We start from the raw sequence: 11,386 nt of genomic DNA on the forward strand, positions 1-11,386 counted from the left end.
AGATTCAGCCATAACGTCTAGACCGGGTTTGAGGTGTTACAAAATCAAACAGTAGTTTTGAAACCGCAAATTCGAGATCAAAAAATTATTTTAATATTATTTTAAGTGTTTACAGCATGATAGCATGTATGTGTGAAAGTTTCATCAGTTAATTTTATCGTTTGAATGCTTAATTCGGTAAAAATGACTAAATCGAGTAAAATGCAAAAGTGTTGTTCTATTAGTTAAAAGTGTTTAGTAGCTATAGAACCCTAAAGATAAGTCCTTATGTTGTAATTAGACTATGATTAGTGTGAGTGGACAGTAATGGACATATTATCATGTTATTTGATGGTTTTTAATTAAGGTTAAACTTGTAATTTGGATAATAAAGGTTAAATAAACAAAAAAATTGTAAATTATGCTCATCTTCTTCCTTTAGCCAAATTTGGAAAAAGAAAAAGCCATACTTAGGGCTTTCGTTCGGCCAAGCTTTCATTGTCTATTAAGGTACAGTTATTATCCCGTTTTTAATGATTTCTATGTTCTTGTGATCGTTGCAACTGGTACTAGCTAGCCCAAGGACTATTTTACAAAACTATTAAAGATTTTGAATGATTCCATTGATGAATACATGTGTATTTTAAAGTTTCTTGATTGATTATAAATGCTTGTTGATAGATATACAAGTTATGTTAAATGATTTTTAGTGAAAATATAGGGATTAAATTTACAAATGTTGAAACTTTGTGGATGAAATGTGAAATAAATGAAAAACATGGGCTGCTAAAGGTATAATGGTAATTCGGCTAAGCATGGGCGTTTTGAAATTTGTACGAATTTATGATTTAATGTAATAAGGACTAAATTGTAAAAATATGAAAGTTTAGGGGTTAATGTGTAAAGTAGCTCAAATGTGTATTTTGGATTGAATTGAATAAATAGATAATTAAATGAGTTGAATTTGATATTATATAGATCAAGAAAAATCAAATTTGGAATTGGATCGGGGAAAAGATAAAAGTATTCAACTAATCGACTTGATTCTTTGAATTGGATCGGGGAAAAGATAAAAGTATTCGACTAATCGACTTGATTCATTGTTTCCACTTTCGAGGTAAGTTCATATGTGATAAATTTCAATATAAATGTATTTTATATGCTTTGATATTGCATAAATTGCGAATATGAGACTATGGATATGAACGATAGTGATTCAACGATGATTCGACATTCGAAATCCCTGTTGAACCTTAGGAATAGTTTAGGATGCTAGTGACATGTTATTAGGGGATACGTTGAGTTGGCTTTGGGCCATGATATAGCACTTCGGGTGCGAGTTACACCGATTTGGCTTCGGGCCATGCATATTGACTGATTTGGCTTCGGGCCATGATATCAGTACTTCGGAGATAATTTACCTTGATTTGGGTACGGGCCATGGTATAGGTACTTATCGTGTGAGACCCGAGAGTATCTGACTTCTATTCTGAATGGTTCAACAGGTAAATAAAAGACGACAATATGTATGAGATTGATCCGAGATAGTACAGGTATGTGCATAAACTATTTTAGCGTTGAATCGAAGAAATGATGATGAAAGTATATATATATTTTGTGAATGAGTATTTGAAAGGTTTGTTAGCTAATGTAAGCTACAAATTGGTGTATTTAAATTATTGAATTATGTTTATGTGATTGCATTAATTTTATTTCATACGAGTTTACTAAGCTATAAAGCTTACTTTGTGTATTTCTTTGTGTTTTATAGTTTTCAAAGCTAACTCGAATTCGGGAATCGTTGGAGATCGCTTCACACTATCCACCTATCATTTTGGTACTTATGAACTTTGGTATTTATGTATATGGCATGTATAGGTATTTTGAGTCATTTTGAATATGGGTTGATAATGATTTTGGTTATAACTTGTTAATGAATTTGGTCATATGAATTGGCATTGTAAATGTATATGTTTCGGTTTGTATATATATAGTCATGTGAGTTGGCTTAGGATGATGAATTTGATAATGCATATAAATGTGCAAATGGTTTTTGTTCTGAGTTGGTAATTGACCTATGTTGTGTGATTGAGGTTGGATTCATGATGCTTATTGATATTAGGTAATTTAAATGTCAATAGGTGATGATTTGTGAATTGGTATGTTTGTGGAATTGAGCATATTAATGCATATTTGTAAATGGTCATTTTAATGTTTTGAGAAGACAAGGATTGGCATGAACTTAGATGGGAATATGTGGTATTTATTTTTTGTATTGGTTGGTGTTGGAAATTGGTATAAATCATGCTTGATTGGAATTGAAATATATGCCTATTGATGCTACATTGTGTGCTATTTGAGAGGTGTAGGTATGCCTAAATTTGGGTGTTAAATTGGCTTGATAAATAGCGTATTTTTGTCCACACGGGCGTGTGTTTCAGCCGTGTGTGACACACGACCGTGTATCCCCTGGTGTTGATTTTGAAATTAAGTCAGTATGCTCTACACAGCCTCATACACGGGCGTGTTACTTGGTCGTGTGGTATAAGTCAGTATACCTTACAGGTTTAGCACTGCCTCGCACAGGGTCTGACACACGGACGTGTATGGTCATTTTTAGGTCACACAGGCTAGCCACACGGGCATGTGTGTTGGCCATGTAACCCAAGTCAGAGAGTTACCCAGGGTTGGACACGGACTAGGACACGTCCATGTGCTCCCATTTCAAATGTCCACGCGGCCTGTGACACGGGCGTGTCTGGTGGCCATGTGAGACACACGGCCTGGCCACACGGGCGTGTGTCACCTGTTTTAAGAAATATTTTCTAAGTTTCGTGAAAGTTTCTTAAGCTATCTATTTAGTCCTAAACCACTCCCAAAGTATGTTTAAGGCCTCAAAAGCTCGTTATAGGGACATTATGCTTAAGTTTGATTAATGTTTGCATGAAATGTGTATTTATATGATAATTGAATGTTTAAATGTGTTGTAAGTCCGGTAATACTTCGTAACCCTATTCCGGTGTTGAATATGGGTGAGGAACAACTCTCCAAATAGATAAGGGAGGTGAGTTTAGGTCAACTGAATTCAACACCTTTCGTGAAGCAAATGGAACAAACAAAGAGTTCACAACACCTTATATATCTGAGCAAAATGACGTAGCAAAACGCAAGAACTGCACTGTTGTTGAAATCTGCAGAAGCATGGTGAAACAGTTGTCGCAACAGTAGAATATGCAAATGAAATTATGCACCACTTGGTCTTCTAGTCTATAGAGACTAGATCTCTTCAAAAATGGTAAGTAAAGTGACTATATGGTAAAGTTCTCATTTCTACCGTAAAAGTTAAAGACCTAAATTGCGAAATCCATAAACCAAAAAATATATATAAAACTTAGTCTAAAGTTAAATTTAAATTTGCTAAATACATAAAATTCTAATTAAAACATAAAAAATAAATAAATATAAAGGGCCTAAATTTTATCAAATTTAAGTAAGATCTAAACACCTAAGCAACTCAAATCAGAAAAAGAACTTAACTTTTAGATGTAAATTTATACACAACTAATTATCACAACATACCAATTTCATCAATATTCCATATAGAACTTGTACATTCAACCATCCTGGATGACCCAACAATGATGACTTTTACTGTTTGCATATTCTACCATCCCGAGTGGCCTAACAATGATCGCTTTGAATATTTGCATATTCTATCATCTTGAGCGGCCTAACAATGATGGTTTTGAATTATTATATCGTGTTAAAGTAGCAACACCAACATTGTTTATGTTGCTTATGTTTGGTCTATTGGTCTGATTAATTGTTTTCTGTTAATTTTTTAATTGAGTCTTTAGTCAATGTTTATATAACATCCCTAACCCATTTCCATCGCCAGATTAGAGTTTTGGAGTATGACAGTACAATTCGAAACATTTAAATGCAAATAGAAACGATTATACAAATTATCATATTGTATTCAATAAGTCATATAAATTAAGGTAGAAATACATTTATGTACCTTAAATGGAGCCTATGGGACCCTAAAAATAATTTGAAAACAATCAGGGGGTCATTTTGAAACAAAACAGAAAAATATAAAAAATTTGAAAACATTTTAAAGCAGAGGTTACACGACTGTGTGACAGAGCCCAGACCGTGTAACTAAGTGTGCCCCTGTAGTTCAGGGTCACATGGCCATGTCACCAAGCCGTGTAACTCTCTGTGCCTATGTGGACCAACCTGCACTAAAAACTAATAAGGTACACGACCGTGTGAGTAGGCCATGTGACGGCCCGAGTCCTAGGTTGTGTGTACCTTAAAAAGTCTACAAAATAAAGCACATTTTCATCCACAACTTAGGTACCAAGCCAAATCAAAACCAACCAATTTCAAACCTTAAAAACACAATCAAACACACTCCAAAACATAAGAAATTGAACTTTTCTATAAGATCTAACCAATATGCCAACAAAAGGCCCACAATCACAAATCAACCATGATCCCATCCAACATTACAATTTCAATCATTTAACATATTTTAAACATACCAAATGACCATATCAAAAACATATTAATCAACCATTATCTTCCTACTTTCAAAAGGCGTGCTCAATTACTAAATACTCCATATTTACACTTTATTTACAAGCCATCAACAAAAGGCATAAAACACAAATGAACTTAGCATAAATTCAAAACAACCAATTTACCAAGACAACACTTAAGCCCTATTACATGTCATTTATAACCTTGTACCAAAGTAACCAAAAATACCAAAATGATGATTGGATTGTTTGATTTTTCTTTGATGAAATTCTAACCGATCAAGCTTTCTGACGATCTACAAATAAAGAAAACAATGGACGTAAGCAAATCAATGCTTAGTAAGATCGTATAATGGAAACTAAATTTACCAAATTTGAATCATTTTGTAGATTTCTTGTATAATCTCATTAACAAACTTATGAATTCATTCATTTCCTATACACACAAAAAATCTCACGAATTAGTGAATTCACATATATACATAGAACTTGAGCCTACTATAGCAAAAACATTTAGATAACATGTTTACCAATCAATTCATCCAACTCATATTCAAATGGTAAATCACATTCCATTTTTTTAAACCATGTTTAATTTCTCCTTTTAGTGATTGATTCCATGTAGCTAATGCATATATTCTTTGAATTTTACTCAAATAACAACTTAAAACATATCATATGATATAATGTTCATAAATAACAAGTGCAATTCAATTACCTCATCAATCTATGATATGTGATACATTCCATTCAGAGCTTGATACTATATAACTATTTCATAATTATTCCTTACGTAAGTCAATTTACACATATAGTTATTTCAATGTTGCCTTTATTCCAACATGATTCTACAATTTCCAAGTCATTAAACATTTAAACATACATATATTTAGAATTTGTAATATGTTTACTACAGTAAAACAATTCTATATCAAATAACCTTTATTTTTCTGATGGATCTTTGTAAAATTATTCAAAACATAAGTCCAGAAATGGATAATACTCATAAGAGCTAATCAGATACAGAATAAATGTGTCAAGTTACTCTTCTAGACTAAACCAATGACAACACAGATAAACTAGCTTGGCCAGAGCTAGGTAAATGTATTAAATGAAAACAGATAGCTAATTTAGGCTAAATATGAGTCTCATTTTAATCCAAGTCTGCAACACATGCAAGTACTCGGTCCAGATCAGAAATTCAGAAAGAAATCTCACGTATAAAACTTTTACTCGATACATCGAAATCGTTCTAGAGATTTATTTTATTCCACATAGATTAATTTCATTTCAACGAAAATATATATGTATCAATAACCACAATTAATATTGAATTATAGTCAAGGGTATCAACTAATATTATAAAATATAGCAATTCTCGAATTCATTACTAAATTCAAAACCAATTTATTGAAAACATTTGCAAGCAAAAACATTTAGAGAATTTCAGTTGGCCTTGCAACAGAAAAACCATATAGTGTATTGTTTATAAAACCGTGGTTTATTATCTTTAGTAATCTTAAGTCAAGCGTCATTTTAAAATATTAAGGCTTTTGCGAAATAAATACTAGAATAATCCTAACAACTAAACAAAACATAAAATGTCCAAAAATAAACAAAACCCAAGAATGTCCATAATGTTCCTATTAAACAAAAATAATAATAAAGTCTATAACACTTGAATAAAAACCTTGAAAACCCAAGCTCCCGAGTCACCATCCAAACCTAACTCGGAGGGTCACCTAAAAAAAATCAAGCAAAAATGTGAGCTTTAAGCCTAGTGTGTGACTAAGCCCACAATGATAGTACAAGTATATATAAACAACAAAATGTTTCATAGCATATTATAATTCAATAGAAGTATATTTAGTCATACCATATCGTATCATATCATGTCACGTGATATAGTAGCAAAGCATAGCATAACATATCATATCATATTAAGTCCTACCTCCATCTGTTACACACCATCTCCTTCCAACCAATCACACCAGTATGTGGCGGCGTGCCATTCATATAGTTGCAACTGAGCTACCATACATAAATTTGCGATCTAACCACCATAATTACAGTATAAACTGCCATATAACACTTCTCTATCATTCTATATCCTACCCCAAAACATAAACAAATCATAATCTTATATCATACTTATATGTATCATAAATCATACAGCATGCATACTTACATATTTTCATACCAATCATAACATATCACATGATTAAATGGTAAATTTCCTACTTAACATACCTCCTAAACTTAACTATATACTTTTACGTTATATAACTTAGGATTTTCTAGCGCCATACGATGCCTATGGACCAAAATTTTGAGTCCCTCAAACAGCCCCCAATTAGGCCCTAAAATTGGGCAAAAAGGCCCATCTACTACACAGTTTGCGAAGTTTCACACGGTCGTGTGCCACACATAGCCTAGCCACACAGTCAGTAGAGTTTCACACGGCTATGTGCCGCACACGGCCTACCACACGGCTGTGTGACACTAGCAGTTTAAAAAAATAACCTATGTTTCACTTTTTTCCAATTTTTATCGAGTTTTAAGGTCATTTTCACACACCTGATTGTTGAGCTGATTAACCACGCATTTGGAAACACGAAACCTACACTCATTCATCAAATCATACTAATTAATCACAAGAAAATCCATCCAAGAACACATCCATAAATAGATGTTTTTCAGTCCCTAAAAATACAATTCGCTTATTTACTTCTTGAAATAGCGTCCAAAACTGAGCCTACTCTATTGGGGGTCTTGGTTTACAACCTTTCGCCTAACAAGAGCCACAAATACACTAATCACATTTCTAAACACGATTTATAACCAAGCAACCAATACCTTATCAAAAATAAACTAAGAATAGGATGACCAAAAAAAAATCGAATAGAACTTACCCTTCGAAAGAATTTCTATACAAAAGATATAATCACATGACACACAATAAGGTTTAATGAATAACAGCCAAGAATCCTCAAAGAAAAACCCAAAGAAAAGAGGAACAAAGAAGAAAGAAAACAAAACAAAATAGAACCAATAAGGAAACAAAACTGAACGTAGGAACAAGGGGGGTTCGAGACAGTTATTTTAGGAAACAAAATAGGGATATTTGGAAATTAAATCAAAAATAAAAATAAAGAAATAAGATAATATTTTTAGCTAACAACGTAACAAAAACATTCATTATGTTCCCATCGAGATTCAAACTCAAGACCTAATGCAAACATCCAAGACACTTAACTACTATACCAAATCAAATTATTTGACAACCATGCACACTTAAAAATCCAAAAATTTGGGGCGTTACACTCGAAACTAGTTCCAAGTGGAGTAGCCTAGCTATCATAACGTGCTAGTAAAATAACCTAGCAAGCTAGGCACGAAAACCTACAAATGTGGTGTCGCAACTAACCAATTCGAGCTAGTTTGGTTAACCACCTATTGCCTAAAGTTTGAAGACTAAACTTAAGATGAATCTAAGGAAAAAAAAGACTTAAATACTACTCCCCGATCCCATTACCAAAATCTAGGTTCAAGAGTACGATTACGTGTATGGAATGTTTGAGAACCCCTACAACGTCTATTCAAAGATAATCCTATAAAGTTTGGTGTTTAGGATTTCAAAATCAAAATTCTAAGCACGAATTCAAATATACCACCTACCTTCAAAAACTAAAAGAGAGCTAAAAGTAAAATCCAATAATTAATATAGGATATTAAAAAAAATCAATTCTAAAATTTATACCAAAAATTAAAAATCAATAAATTTAACTTAAAACTATAAAATTAAATTTAACTTAAAATCATAAGACTTCACAGGTAACACTAAAAAATTTACAATTTTAAAAATCTAATATTTAAAATCTAAAACAACAACAAAATTAAATATATGATATCTCAAATCAAGTTTCTAAGTCAAAGTCAAAGTCTAATTTAATCTATTAAAACCTAAGATTTTCTAAAGCGAAATGAATCTAACTTAACTTAAAAAATCGTGGATGTGAAAATGTGACAAAATGATTAAATTGCAAATTTTGAAAAGTTGGGGGGTTAAAATGTAAATTTGATCAAAAAGGTAAGTTTTAGCTATTATTGATTTTTTTTACATGAGAATAATTTGGAATGTATGTTGATGCGATGAAAATCACTTTTGTATCTAATTGGAAAATATTTGAAAGTACATGGATTAGATTGTAAATTTCACCACTCACAGACCTATATTAAAAGTTAATTATGAATTAAGGGATGTGCGTTTGATAAATGTCCATTTGTTATGAAGAAAGTGAAATAATAGGTGAATACAGGTAAAATGGTAATTTTAATATACAAGGGCATTTTAATCATTTCTTAAGTATTTTATAGTGAAAATAATCTTTTTAATGAAATATTTGATATATGAAACAAATATAAACCATTGAATGTGATTACATTGAGGTAATTAAATGTTGGCCGCTTGGGAGTAGGGGTGTTCAATAAGTTAACCGACCCGAACTACTATTAATCGAATTAACTGACTCTTTTAAACCCTTAATTGTTAACCGAACTGAAATTTTTTCAAAAAAAATTAGCCGAACTGAACTTTTTCGGTTAATTCAATTAGTTAACCGAAATTTATATATATATTTTTTATTTTTAGTTAAAACAAGTATAAAACATATAAAAAAATTAACCGACTTAACTGACCGATTAATTTATATTTCCAAAAAATTAATTGAACTGACTGAATACTTATATATTATAATATTATTTATTAAATTCGGTTAATTTGGTTAACCGACCAATTTCGAACCGAATTAACCATTAACCGAACTTTCAAAAATTTATTAACCAACCTCGACCGAATTCGGTCGATTAACCGAATTAATTCGGTTTTACCCGAAATTTGCTCACCCCACTTAGGGAGACTTTACTTAAACTTTTGACTAAGGGCCAGTTCTTTATTGCTTTTCAAAAGCACTTCTGGCTTCAAAAGCACTTCTGGAAGAAAAGCTGTGCAGAACAAGCTGCTTTTGGCTGAAATTTTTAGCTTTTCAGAAGTGCTTTTCAAAAGCACTTCTGAAAAGAAGAAGCTAAAATTTTTAGCTTTTCCTCTCCCAAAAGCACTTTTAGTGATTAATTACTTTTTCACCCCTCCAATAATATAGTACTTTCCGTTTTTTTTCTTGATACTTAATTACAAATATGTTAAAATCATTAATTAAAAATAAAAAAATATTTTTAAAAATACTAATTACAAATATTTAATAATTATATTTAAATATTTAAAATATAGTTTATATATTCTAATTAAATTTTATAAATAATTAATATTTATTGCTCAAAATATTTAAAATTTATATTTTATATATTAAAACATTAACAAGAAGTTATAATAAATTTTTTATATTCTTACTAAAATATAATAATATTAACTAATTTAAATATTATTTAAATGCATATTTGTTACTTGATAATAACATGTCTAAAATGGACATTTTATTTCTCAAAAATACTTTTTGACAGCAATGCTAAACACTCAAATTTTAAACCAAACTTTTTAAAAGCACTTCTCAAAAGCACTTTTCAAAAGCAATGAAGAACTGACTCTAAACTTGTTTTTTTTACGTGTTTTGAAATTAGAAAAAAAAAGGAAGAAACTCATCTTTGTTGAAGCACCAATAAGGCACATGATGCAATAAAAAAATAATTCCATTTATCACAACTTTGAATCCATATATAAAGAACGAATTCAGGTTGAAAATGTTAAGAAAATATGCCAAATCAATCTAAGTAAGTAACTTCGATTCAGGTATAAAGCCTCTATCAAAATGCCAAATCGTAGCTGCATCAAATCATCCTAGCCACTGCATGATCCATTCGAAAAAAAAACTCCAAATTTTTAAGAGAATTTTGGAAATACTCTTTGCTGCTAGGCAAAGATAAATTTCAGGTAACTCCAAATAATGGGACAAGACCTACCTTTTATCCAAAATAAAATCTCTCATAAAGGGATTAGGAATTTTCCAAAAAAAAAAAAAGAAACATGATATTCTTTCCCATAATTCCCTAAAATGTTTCTTTAACTAAAAATTAAATCATTATTTAATAATTTCGGTAAATGTATTCTCAATTAAAATTTATATGAAATCTAATTTATATTTATTTAAATTTAATTTTCTATGTGCATGTGTCACGGGCTGTGCAAAGGAGCTCGCAATTAAGGGTCATTTGGCCCAATAATACTGACCCATTACTTTGAAAGATTGAAGGCCCATCTACTTAATCTGGTGAATATGTAAACACTTCAGTAATTTTATTTTACCAGGATGAAGATCTTGTAATATTAGGAAATCTTGTAAATCCCTAAAGTAGGTCGTTGGATCATGGGGAGCTCAACTATAAATAGAGCTCTTCTCTTTCCTTTGTAATCACTTCAATTCATTCTTGAGTAATACAATACATTTTGAAAACATCTACTTAAACACTTAGTGTGCTTAACTTCCTTGTGGTTTTTCTGTTCGATTAGTGCTCCTTTGTTTTCGGTGTTTGCTTTTATTTTATTTCGGTGTCTTAAAGAATTTTTGTTATAAACAACGAGTGACATCTAAAAATACATCATTCACTTTAATTAACAACATTTCTATTGTCCATTATTTTCCCTTAATTATTGGACATGAAAAATCCCCCATAAGTATTAGAAAAATGTGAAATAAGCTAAGCCTTTAATCACAAATCAATTCAAGCTAAGGTATTTAGACGTTTTATAGAATGCAAATTAAAAATTGTAATTACTCAAAATTGAACTAAATTCTATTTTTATTTACTTTTAATTAATTTTAATTTTTATGATAAAAATAAATATTTGT

The 11,386-nt window shown here is 30.8% G+C and overlaps 1 long non-coding RNA gene across 1 annotated transcript; it reads right to left on the reverse strand.

Annotated features, from left to right (window-relative positions):
* Positions 1-4,575: 4,575 nt before the first annotated feature.
* LOC121211330 (uncharacterized) lies at positions 4,576-7,527 on the reverse strand. The gene is made up of 4 exons (XR_005906642.1): positions 7,439-7,527; positions 7,104-7,146; positions 6,217-6,268; positions 4,576-4,822 (listed from the first exon to the last, which is right to left on the reverse strand). It is a non-coding gene; the product is annotated as an uncharacterized lncRNA (long non-coding RNA).
* Between the last annotated feature and the right edge of the window lie 3,859 nt (positions 7,528-11,386).

Source organism: Gossypium hirsutum, chromosome A12 (assembly GCF_007990345.1).
Source record: "Gossypium hirsutum isolate 1008001.06 chromosome A12, Gossypium_hirsutum_v2.1, whole genome shotgun sequence".
NCBI classification, from domain to species: domain Eukaryota; kingdom Viridiplantae; phylum Streptophyta; class Magnoliopsida; order Malvales; family Malvaceae; genus Gossypium; species Gossypium hirsutum.